This window comes from Xiphophorus hellerii, chromosome 13, assembly GCF_003331165.1.
Source record: "Xiphophorus hellerii strain 12219 chromosome 13, Xiphophorus_hellerii-4.1, whole genome shotgun sequence".
NCBI lineage: Eukaryota > Metazoa > Chordata > Actinopteri > Cyprinodontiformes > Poeciliidae > Xiphophorus > Xiphophorus hellerii.
In genome coordinates this window covers 7,764,228-7,777,450 of record NC_045684.1, presented here as the reverse complement: position 1 = coordinate 7,777,450, position 13,223 = coordinate 7,764,228, and the positions used below count along the sequence as shown (strand labels likewise).

The window sequence follows — 13,223 nt, the reverse complement described above, 5'->3', positions numbered from 1 at the left end:
CTCCCGGAGGCCCCAGATAATCTTACACCGAATAGGTAGGAACCACCAGCGTTTGGATGCAGGTTAAGGTCTAAATGTCTGCACCTTTCTGTATGAGGATCATTTTAGTAAATGTTCTTTTCCCGTATAAATGTTTTGTTAACCGGTAAATGAACGCAGGAATCACAATTACGCTGTGAAAATGGTTTATTGATGTAGAAATAAAATGACCTTTTTATGGCTTTTTCTCCTTTAACTACACGAAGCTGAAGTTGGTTTCCGATTCCACCTAATTTTTCACTTCCTTTCGCATCTTTAATAGACTCTGGTTTAAAAACTGCAAGAACTACACTCTTCAAAACCTGGACTGGATTATTCTGCTCTAATGGCAGAATATTTAAATCCATGTTTGGGATTTGTGAAACTTTTTTCTGATTTGTGAAACTTTATGTAACAGACGGCTGCAGAAGATCTTTCCTTCCAACAACCATCTCCATCTACAATAACTCTTGGAAGAATTCATGAGTAACACCAACATTTAATTTCCCATTAGGATTAATTAAGTGGTTTTGAATTAGAATTGAATTGGAATTTTAAAAAACTGCATGGAACAAGTGTGAATAGTAATCTAAACTTTAGTGAAGTTTCACAAATCCCAAACATAAATTAAAATATTCTGCTATTAGAGAAGAATAATCTAGTCCAAGTTTGAAATACGTAGTTGTTGTAGTTTTGGCATTAGAGCAGTTTTAATATGAGCTGGATGCAAAGATGGGTAAAAATGGCATTTTATTGAAGTTCCACAAATTGGATAAAAGTTTCACAAATCACAAAGATGGTTCTAAATATTCTGCTGTTAGTTGAAAATAATCTTGTCCAGGTTTCAAGAGTTTAGGTGTTATGGTAGTTTGGGAATTGTAGCAGTTATACTATAACAGAGATTAAAAAGTGGTGAAATCAACCTTTATTGAAGTTTCACAAATCAGAAACATGGTTATAAATATTCTGCTGTGAGAGCAGATTAACCCAGTCCAGGTCAGAAGAGTCTAGCTGTTGTAGTTTTTAAACTAGACTCGATTAAAGATGTGGAAGGTAGTGAAAAATTAAGTGGACTCGCCCTTTAGCCATTTCCTGAATCAGAAGCTGGAATCGGAAACCAACTTCAGCTTCATCCAATGATCTCAGGTAATTACTAATTGGAACGTGCATATATAAGCTAGTAAAGCCTTGCAAAGCAAACAGCATGAAACAATAATAGAGGTGTTATTATCTGTCAAACTAAACCTCATATAAAAGTCCAATCAACAAGCCACTGCTGCATTGAGGTGATGTTTCATACGTAGGTGTAACACATGAGAAAACCCGGATCGTGACAGACGACGTGGAGTTTCAAATAATATCAAGTGGCCTAGGCTCTCCCTATTAAAAGTACCCAGGCAAGTCTGGCTTAAAATTATGAAACAGAAGTAGTATACAAAATATATTTTATTTATACATACTTTTATAATATTAAAAATAGACTTTATTATTCTAATTTAAAACCCAATGAAGCACAGCAACCCGGAACAAACACTAGGAGCAGTCTGAGACTTAAAACAACTGCAAACCAAATTAGTAGCACACACCACACACTACAGGATGATCGGTTACGAAATCGCAAGCGACAATCTTAGAGAACGATCAACGTTCTAAAATTGTCGTATGGAGAGGGGGGGGAATTGTGTAGTGTGAACTATTGCATCGGGTAGTCGATGTGCCCATCTTCTCTATTTAAATCTAATTAATACTATAGGGCAACATGATATACAGACTTTATAATCTGCACTCTTTTGGTTGAATGCAGTATTTATTTCCACTTTGGCTTTATGTTGTTTAATTTTTGTTCAAGTAGATTTTTTATTAATGGAGACTGAGAATCCATGTTATTTATGGTTTTGGTTGTTTTGTTTTGTTCATCAGTTCCAGTGTTTAGTGTTCTTTTGAAAATAAAGTGTATCTATCTTTGGCAGAAAATCGCATGCATTATTACGTCATTTCCATTAAATCAGTGTAAAATGGTCTTCAAACAATATTATCGTTTATCGCAATAATTTTTGAGACGATTAATCGTTCAGCAAAATTTGTTATCGTGACAGGCCTAGTAGCAACAATATAAAAAGCGACACTGACGTTACACAGAACCAGCCACAAGTGACACATCAAACATCCATTTATCCTCCCAGCAGCACATATATTGATGATCCTGCGGCGCCAGCGCTCATCCGACAGACATCCAACTGCACACAACAACACTCATAGCTTGGCTGCCACACTCGGTGCCTATCTGCACTAATAAGCCCGACAATGCTGTGAACCGGAAGTGAAGGTGGGGAAAAGCATAGACATAATATAATGAGTAGACACCGCATGGCTGCTCTGGCGTAGGAAATACGGCGGCCATCTTGGAACGGTCGTCCCTCCTACTTGGCTAAATCAAAACAGCAGAAGATGCCTCAGCACTGCCAGATATTTGTGTTCAGATCGACAGACTAATGACGCGAGATCTCGGGGGATAACGTTTCACAAGTAAGATGGACATATTACAGTTTATATTTTGTGATTAGAATATTACTATACTGTATTTATGTCCACTGACAAAACAACAGCTAATCTTAGCTATCAGCTTAGTGTAATACCGGGGTTCAGCCCCGCTATGAAGGCTAACCGAGATTTTGTAAATCTTAAAAAGTTTTAAATATTCCCTAACATTGATTTAGATTATTCCACACAAGGTGGCAAAGACTCTTATTTATATGAAATTCTTTCACTCTGTCTAAAGTAAAATAGCTCCTGTTTTTGTTTTGAAGGTTTCATAAAGACCATGTGAGGAAGAAGTGGGGAATGTCTTTAAGGAGAGACGGATTCACTGCACTGATGAATCTCAGCTGCTGAATCTCTCTTAAGCTCCTCCTCAGCTGGAAAACATGAATAAAACCTATATAGATATTATGTATATACGCATGTCCATATAAATATGTGTAGTTTAATGCATATTATTCAGCATTAATAATTATTTAAGCATCTTTATTTCTCTCTGATTGTATCATTTTGTGTTTGTATATTTATATAAATATGTATTGATATTACTATATAATATATTTAAAAGATTATGACTGGTTGTGTGCTTTGTAAAATAATCATAATACAGAAATATCAACACATTCTATTCTGACTCTATTCTGTTTTCCCCACTAAGAATAGTTAAATATGCTCAACCTTATATCAGTCATTCAAAAATACTTTAAAAATCATTTCCTTGTAAATGTTGCTAACCTTTTAATAAGGTTTACAGAAAAATTGGTGAATATCTGTTTAGTATTTAGTGAGTTATGATTGATAAATGCGCTGATACGTCATTGAGTCTGTTAAACATAAAGCTGAGTGGAACGGTCGACCGCTCCAAGATGGCCGCCTTAAATCTCTTCAGTAACAATAGGCAAGAGCGGTCCATGAGGCGATTATTTATAGTCTATGGGGAAAAGGGGCACAATGACTATGGGTAAAGGTGCATTCATGGGCCCAATATGAGTGGGAATTTACAGTTTCTTTATGTTTACGCTGTTTTCAACTAATACACCAAACAGTTACATAAATAAAAGATGTTCAATGTCCAAACAACTTGGAAATTGCTTTTATAGTTTATTTTTTCCAGTTTGACAAGCAAATAACAAAGATCAAACTTTTCATTAGTGATGTGTTGAGTAATGAAGCGGGTAAGACAGAGAACTCACCTAAACCTGAGCAGTTAAAGTTTTTATTTTTAAATAATAAATCATTGTTCCTGGTGACATAGCGAGTAACAAGCCAATCACAACCCTCTTTTCTTTTTGTTTCTAGTTTCTTTTGGATCCAGCCATTGTTTCATACAACCAAATTAATCAGAATTTATGTATCAGAATCACAAACATTTTTTACTTGTTTATTCATTGTAAAGCTTCATGTTGTTTTCACGTTGCCTATTTTACATATATTGTCCAGTTGATGTCACAGTAGAGCAAATGAAGCACCGCGGTGCATCGGCTCATGAGTCGAATGATTGGATGGAGTTCCTCAGGGCTTTTAAAAAAGTGGACTAAAATGAAATTTGAATATAATTTATAGTATTTGTTTAAAATCCGTTCATTTGAGAATTCTCCAAATATCAGCTGGATATGTCGATTCATCTATATCTCTGTCTATGCTCTTGAATTTTCAAATGTTTTTTTTTTTCATTTCTGCCTTAAACGATTTACTTCAGTAAAGGTAACAATTACTCTCTTTCTCTGTTTTCTTCTCCAGATTCCCTGAAGTGTAACGTTTATAACCTGGAGAGGAGATCCACTCTGGACCAGGAGGAGTTAGAACCTGTGCAGGTGAAACAAGAACAGGAAGAGCCTGAAGATCATCAGATAAAAGTGGAAGAGAAAGAAGTTTACTGCAGTCAGGCTGAAGAACAGATTGAATTAAGTCAGGAGACTGATACCTGCATGATGGTTCCTATTGGTGAGCAAACAGACCACACTGAATCAGAACCAAACAGGAACCAAGTCATCTTCCAGGAAGCTGCTGAAGCTGAGAACCAAAATCAGGAAAGAAGAAAACCTTTCTCATGTGACATCTGTGAAAAGCGTTTGACTTTCAAATCTGATTTTGATGCTCATATGAGAACTCATACGGGTGAAAAGCCTTTTTCATGTGTGAACTGTGGAAAAAGTTTTAGTCGAAAACAGCATTTAACTCGGCACATGATGATTCACACAGGTGAAAAGCCGTTTTTATGTGTGAACTGTGGAAAAAGTTTTAGTCAAAAACGGCATTTAACTCGGCACATGATGATTCACACAGGTGAAAAGCCGTTTTTATGTGTGAATTGTGTAAAAAGCTTTAGTCAAAAACGGCATTTAACTCGGCACATGATGATTCACACTGGTGAAAAGCCGTTTTCATGTGTGAATTGTGGAAAAGGTTTTTGTTATAAACAGGTTTTAACTCAGCACATGATGATTCACACAGGTGAAAAGCCGTTTTCATGTGTGAATTGTGTAAAAAGCTTTAGTCAAAAACGGCATTTAACTCGGCACATGATGATTCACACTGGTGAAAAGCCATTTTCATGTGTGAATTGTGGAAAAGGTTTTACTCACAAACAGCATTTGACTCGGCACATGATGACTCACACTGGTGAAAAGCCATTTTCATGTGTGAATTGTGGAAAAGGTTTTAGTCGAAAACAGCATTTGACTCAGCACATGATGATTCACACTGGTGAAAAGCCGTTTTCATGTGTGAACTGTGGAAAAAGTTTTAGTCAAAAACGTAGTTTAACTCGGCACATGATGATTCACACTGGTGAAAAGCCGTTTTCATGTGTGAACTGTGGAAAAAGTTTTAGTCAAAAACTTAGTTTAACTCAGCACATGATGATTCACACTGGTGAAAAGCCGTTTTCATGTGTGAACTGTGGAAAAGGTTTTAGTCAAAAACAGGATTTAACTCGGCACATGATGATTCACACTGGTGAAAAGCCGTTTTCATGTGTGAACTGTGGAAAAGGTTTTAGTCAAAAACAGGATTTAACTCGGCACATGATGATTCACACTGGTGAAAAGCCGTTTTCATGTGTGAACTGTGGAAAAAGTTTTAGTCAAAAACTTAGTTTAACTCAGCACATGATGATTCACACTGGTGAAAAGCCGTTTTCATGTGTGAAATGTGGAAAAAGTTTTATTCAAAAACAGTATTTAACTCAGCACATGATGATTCACACTGGTGAAAAACCATTTTCATGTGTGACCTGTGGAGAAAGTTTTCGTCACAAGGTGAGTTTAATTCACCACTTGAAGCGTCACACAGGTGAAAAGCAGTAGAAGTATTTTCCATACATGTCCTATGTTGAGGTTCACTATAGAACTGATTTGGTTTAAAACTAGAATGAAAGACTGGAGGGGTTTCATGTCTATAAAGCTGAAAATTGTTGTATTTGTTAAATGTGATCATTTGGATACTTGGAGATGTGCAACCATGACACATTTTCCTTCAGAGATGCTTTCTTGTTTTTTTCTGGTATATTCTGTATCAAAAAACAATAATGATAAACTGTATGTTATTGTATTAACTTACTGTTTATGTCAAAATGTATGTTGTGTGTGTACAACGTGAAGAGCAGAGGGCTCAGCACACAGCCCTGAGGAGTGCCAGTACTGATGCTGATAGATGAAGAGGCTTGGGGGCCCACTGACTATTTCATGCATTAACAGAGTTTGACCGGACATGGACTCCCTTCCAGAACATTCTCACATGATTGGACTTGAGGGATTGATTTGTATTATTCTGTACCATAGAGAGTTAGTGGGGTTTATTTTTGTAGTTTTTAAATCAACAATAGAATGTACAGAATTGAGTGTTTTCAAAACATCTGCAAAAAAAGTATTTGTGATAGTTTTGTCTTTAAAGTAAAATGAGATTTCTTTCAAATTATTGTGACCAGTTTTACTCTACCTAATTAAAATCTTTTCAAATGAAAGAAAAATCATTTGTACTTTAAAGAAAATGCAAGATTCACCACAAACTAATTTTCATGCATTGATTGCACAAAGTACATGTAATTTTTTTTAATATTTTGCTTTTTTTCTCTAGTTTTAGCTGTAATATTTTGCTCTTTTTTGCTGCATGCATTTATGTTGAAACAATTTTTATGTGTATTTATATATGTATTTTAGAAAGAAGTTAAAGTGTAACATTTCATTGAAGATTAAAAGTTTTGAGTTTTCCTTTAGTGTATGTTGTGCCTCATACTTGAACCCAGTAGATGGTGGTACTACAACTAAACTGGTTGTAGCCACTGTGGTTCCTGTAACTGATGGGTTGCTGGTTCAAACTCCCCACATCCATCTCAGTTGTTGAGTCCTTGAGCAAGGCACCAAACCTGCCTTGCCTGCTGTTAGTCATAGGTCCGATGGCGCCGATTGTGTAGCAGCTTCTATCAGTCTGCCCTGCTCAAAAAGACAACCATACACAAGTTATTTCAAAAAGATGCATTACAGAAACTACTGCCGATCGATTTATTCAGGCTGTTCCTTCAACTGCTATACACTCCTGTACTTCTCTGAGTGATTTAACAGACAAGTTTATTTTTACAATTCAGAAGGTTATTGACACCATTGCTCCTGTTACTACAAAAGTAATCTCTGGGAAACGTAAACCACCTTGGAGAAATTTTGAGTCAGTTAGAAAAGGGGAGAAAAAGAGTCCCGGAAAGCAGAACGTCGGTGGCGTAAAACTAAAGTACAAACCCATTTAGATATCTTCAAAGATAAACTGAGAAATGCAAGAGTTTTTTTTTTTCCAAATGTCATCTCTACCTCTGCCAACAACTCTCGTGCTCTGTTCTTGATTGTTGACAGATTGACAAATCCACCTTCTTCTGTTAACTGTAAATGTTTCTCCTCTGAGGCCTGTGACAAATTGACCACCTTTTTCATTAATAAAACGGTGAAAATAAGGGAGACAGTGAACTCCTCTGTGTCTGTTGTTAGGAAACAATTAACTATATTTTCCACCAAACAGGACTTACCTAGGATCACAGCAAAAAGCCCAGTGTTAATTTAACTCCCACAGAGTGGATTTTAACACTTTTTCAGTGTTTATATAGTCCACACTCTTCAGAGTTAAATTAACACTTTCAATATAGTTAAAATTTTAACACTTTATCAGAGTTACTTATTTAACTCACAAAACAGGGTTCATCCATATAATGGATAACACTGATCCAAGAACAAAATGTACCACTTTTAGTGTTGATTTAACACTTTCAAGTGTTATTTACTCCAAAAAAAGTTACTTTATGATTATGATTAATTATAATAATTATTAAGAAAAAACATTTGACACAAGTACATTAATTTTGAACACTTTATTTTTGCAGCTGTGTTTCCAACATTTTAAATTGTGGTACGATGAACAAGCATTCATTAGAAACGCCATAAGAGTTTTGAATATCAAAAGGCTTATGAAATTTAAGTTTTCTTTACTAAATGCCTTTCTTCACTTTGAACAATCCTGAAAGCATGATGATGATCATCAAATGTTTCTGTGAATAGCTGTTTAGATAACAAAAGAAAGGTATTGTCAACTAAAAGTACATCACTTATCTGACAAAACACTGGCATCTCATCTTGAATTGTGCTGCAAACAGCAAGTCCTGGTCTGTATTCAACACCCTCAACTCTAACCCAGCTGGTTGAGAAAACATCTCCTGATGAAATCATTTGAAGCATTTCTTTGTTGACCACATCTTCATCTTTAAGTGAAAATGGTTTGAGAGGCCCATGCTCATTTTCTTTAATACTTATTGTTTCCCAATGATAAGCTGTGGCCATCTGATGCTTTTTCGTAAGTGATTTGGTTATATTTTTAAAGTTTTTAAAATATTCTTTAAACATTTTGTGTTTAGCCTCAAACCTCATAGACCACATATGTAACAATGGACCTATTTTCCTAATGGAAGATGGATAGTGGATCATAAAATGATGCTTAGGTATCAAATTTCGATGTGAATATAAGAACTTAAAGAGTTTATGGTGTTCAACAATCAAATGCTTCAAATATATCGTCATACCCATAGGGAGAATAGGAGAAAAGACAATGTTCACAAAATGTGCTTTGAATAGCTCATCAAATGCTCCAAGAGAACCGTTTGTCTGGCATGGGATGAGGCACTTATCCATGACGATGTAGAAGCTGTCAATCTTGCTTCTCTGACGCCCAACAGCAAGGAGGTATGGCTGCAGACCCTGTTGACCCCGGAGATGCTCCTCTAAACTCCAGCATGACTAAAATTAAAAAGATATACACCAAACATAAGAAACAAAACATACAGCTTTACGATACACGTTACATCCAAAATAAATGTAAGTATGCCCAGACATCTTCAAAGCTGTCATTCAAACATCTGTATTTATGCATGTCTATAAAAGGAAATAGACAGATAATTTTGCATATTTTAAATTTCAATTACCTGATGAAAGACAACAAGTCTCTCAACTGCATCACTTGCACTGATTTTTGGAGTCTTCTGTCCTCCTGGTTGCGGTGGAAGGAGATGTAAGAGAAGTAACAGCGAGGCCGTTTCTTGGTCATAGCCTGAGGACAAATTTATAAAAGGTTTCAGATATAATATCAGAACTTTATGAGTACTCTGAACAGTCAACTATCTTCAGATATATCTAGGTACTTACTAGATGTGTTAGCAGACAAAAAATATTGTTACATTCTTAGCAGACACTGAGTTATTAGGATTCTCAGGTTTTTGCCTTCAGGTGGCAGACAAAATCGTTCAATGACTGAAAAAACGAGGCAAGATTTAGAGCCTAATTCTGTAATTAGCTGGATTTTTTTAAACTAACAGTTACTTGATATGGATCATGTGATTAGTATAAAACATATTAATGAAAATACAATGGATTACTCTTTTTACTTACCACAAATGTGTAAAATATGTGTTAAATAGACATAGATTGAAAAGAATAATGCCCATGCCCCACACAGGTGTTAAATAAATAACAAACCTTTCTCATGAAACTGATTAAAGTCATCCATCTGTTCCCTTGACTTTATACCCACAAGTTTATTCCGAAAGGTCTTTTATGTTTTTGCTCCTGATCTTTTACAAAAAATTAATAAGTCACTCTCCTCTGGAGTCTTCCCTCAGGTTTTAAAGACAAGTGGTTATGGGATTTTTTTACGGGATAGAAATATTCAAGTAAAAATAGGATGTCAGTTTTCGAAATTATGTAAAATAGAAAATGGAACACCTCTAGGAAGTGTGGTAAGTCCAACATTATTTTCAGTTATGATCAACGACATTTTTAAAGAATTATCCATCGGTTTTGGTTAAGTCACTTTTTGCTGATGATGGAGCATTATGGACAAGGGGAAGAAATGTGGACCATCTTATTGTTAAAATACAGGAAGGTATAGATAAAGTGGGTAAGTGGGGAGTAAAGTGGGGCTTTAAATTTTGAAAAGACAAAAGTAATGTTTTTCACAAATAAAAAATAGGGGTTGAAAAAAAGTTGTGTTTATATGGGACAGAGTTAGAAAGGGTTGATTGGTTTTGTTTTTTGGGAGTAGTTTTTGATAAGAAACTAACTTGGGGAAATCATATAGAACATATTATGGAGAAGAATAAAAAGGTTCTAAACATTATGAGGTGTTTAGCTGGGTTGACATGGGGTGCGAATTTCGATTCCCTTAAAAATATATGTGTCTCTAATTAGATCAAGAATAGATTATGGGAGTGTGGTGTATGGATCAGCAGCTAAAACTAGGTTAAAAAAGTTAGATGTTATTCAAGCCAGAGCACTGAGAATATGTTTAGGGGCAGTTAAATCAACACCAATATGTGCATTACAAGTAGAGTCAGGAGAAATGCCATTATGCATTAGAAGACAGCAGCTAATGGTCAATTATTGGATAAGTTTAAAAGGACATAATGCAGATCACCCGGTTAAGAAATTATTAGGAGAGTGTTGGGAAAGAGGAAAGAAACAAATGGATAGCTTTGGGTGGGTTGGGGATGATAGAGCGAAAATGTTTAATGTATATTATAAGGAATTTAGTCCAACTGTATTGTGGCCTTTGAGACCGACATGGACTTGGAAATATATTAATGTAGACAGAACACTAACAAATATTAGGAAAAGGAACACATTAGATACTTGCCAAGAATTTTATAATCAAATGCAGAATAAATATAATGAATATTTGCAAATTTATACGGATGGGTCGAAAGACCCTAAAAGTGAAGCAACCAGTATAGCCATAGTGATTCCTGAATTAAAGATTAGTATTTCAAAAAGAACATCTGATTATTTGAGTGTATTCGCGGTAGAACTAGGTGCTATTTTAGTAGCTTTAGAATGGGTGGAGGAAACTGATAGGAATAAAATAATAGTTTGTAGTGACTCTCTATCTGCATTGACGAGTATCGGAAAGGGACGTACAAAAAATCATCAAAATATTTTATATGAGATTATGGCGGTTCATCATAGGATATGTGAACAAAATAAAAATGTTGTATTATTCTGGACTCCTGCTCATGTAGGTATTATGGGGAATGAAAGAGCGGACAGGCTGGCGAAGGAGACAATTAAAAAAGATGATATTGATATGCAAATAAAGTTATCTAAATCTGAAGGCAAAAGTATAATTTGGAAAGAAAGCAAGAAGATATGGGAAGTTAGGTGGGTAAATGAAATAAATGGAAGACATTTATTTAGAATACAAAATACAGTCGATGTAGAAAGGATCAGAGGATTAAACAGGAGGGAAGAGATAATTATAAATAGAATAAGAACTGGGCATAGTTTCCTAAACGGAACTCTTTTTAAGATGGGGAAACACCTTACTGGTTTATGTAGATGGTGTGATGCAGTAGAAACAGTGGAACATGTTTTGATTAAATGTAGGAAATACGCAAGTCAAAGAACATTATTAAAAACAGAACTAGGTGTTAGTAGGGAATTGAAATTTGACAAGGTGATCGATCAGCTGAATAGTATTGAGGGGAAAAAGATTTTTCGTTTTTTAAAAAACACTGGGATTTTTAAGAGAATTTGAGGTGTAGATGGTAGGAGGCAATAGAGGGCAGTAGTGCAACATAATTGGATGCAAGCTGCCGTTAAAATCTAAAGAAGAAGAAGAAGAAGACAAAGGAAAAGTTATAGAATAAGGTTGCAGTTGAGGAAGGCAACTCTGACGGAGCGTGGTTCGGTCACGAGAAGCTAAGAAGTGGAAGAGCGGTTTAGAGGCATAATCTGGACTGTGAGTGAACTAAGATGGCTAGTAGTAGTGGAGGGTGCTCAGAGGATGAAGGAATGGAAACAAGTTGGTCGGTGGTAGAAAATAAGAAAGGTGGAGGAGGAAAAGATAAGGGAAAGAAAGGGATAAATACAGGAAAAAGATCTCTCGAAGATGAGGAGGAAAACGTCGAGACGCGAAAGAAAGTAATGATGGAGGAGTTCAAGGTAATTTTGAAGTTCAGAGCTGGACAGGATTTGACAGGAGTGAGTCCAATCACTCTATCTATTGGTTTAAAGAAAGTAATTGGAGATGTGGAATTAGCTAAAGTGTTAAGAGATGGAAGCCTGTTGATTATCTGTAAAAATGCTGAACAAAAGAATAAAGCGTTAAAATTACAGTCGATTTGTAAAAGAGAAATAACGGAGAGGAAAATAATGGGAGAAGAGAGAGGAATAAAAGGGGTAATATCAGGGATTCCATTAGGAGAAAACTTGGATGAGTTAAAGAAAATCATAAAAGGAGGAGAAGTGACAAATATCAGACGACTGCAAGCTTTTAGAAATGGAGAAAGAGTGGATAGCACTTCTGTGCTATTAGAGTTTAAAGGAAAAGAAAAACCAGACAAAATAATGATTGGTTATTTGAGTTTCAGTGTTAGGAATTATATTCCTCCACCGATGAGATGCTACAAATGTCAGAGATATGGACATACAGCAAAAATATGTAATGGGAAGCAAAGATGTGGTAGGTGTGGAGGAGAACATTCTTATGGGGAATGTGGAGAGAAGCCGATAAGATGTTGCAACTGTGGAGGAGATCATACTGCAGCATATGCAGGGTGTATGGTGAGAAAAGAAGCAGCAGAAATTCAAAAACTAAAAACAGAGAAGAGAATGTCATATGCAGAAGCAGTAAAGGAGGTGAAAAGTGCAGGGGTAAGTCAAAGAGCTAAATTAGAAAGGAAGACGATAGGTAAAGATCAAAATACTGTCACGCTAGAAAAACTGATCCCGTTCTTAGCCTACATTATAAATTGTTCAGAACAAGCGAAGACTAAAACTGAAAAAATTAAAATCATAGTGAAAGCAGCAGTAAGATTCTTTAATGTTACAGACTTATCATGGGAAAGAATTCAGGATGAACTCAGACAAGGAGAGGGATCAGGTGAAAATGAAGCAAATCAAATAGTCATATAATTTTAATATTACAATGGAACGCTAGAAGTCTAATTGCTAATGGTCAAGAGTTTAAAGGTTTTATTAATAGATTAAAGGAGAAACCAGATGTAATTTGCATTCAAGAAACTTGGTTAAAACAAACATTACAGTTTAGTATTAGTGGGTATTCAACTATAAGAAGAGACAGAGGAAAGGGAAATGGAGGAAGATGTGCTATATGTATAAAAGAAAAGATAAAATTTATTA

The 13,223-nt window shown here is 35.5% G+C and overlaps 1 long non-coding RNA gene across 1 annotated transcript; it reads right to left on the bottom strand.

The window, feature by feature from the left end:
• Positions 1-7,894: 7,894 nt before the first annotated feature.
• On the bottom strand, positions 7,895-9,144 carry LOC116731066 (uncharacterized). Its single transcript, XR_004341523.1, has 2 exons — positions 9,014-9,144; positions 7,895-8,828 (listed from the first exon to the last, which is right to left on the bottom strand). It is a non-coding gene; the product is annotated as an uncharacterized LOC116731066 (long non-coding RNA).
• Positions 9,145-13,223: the final 4,079 nt, after the last annotated feature.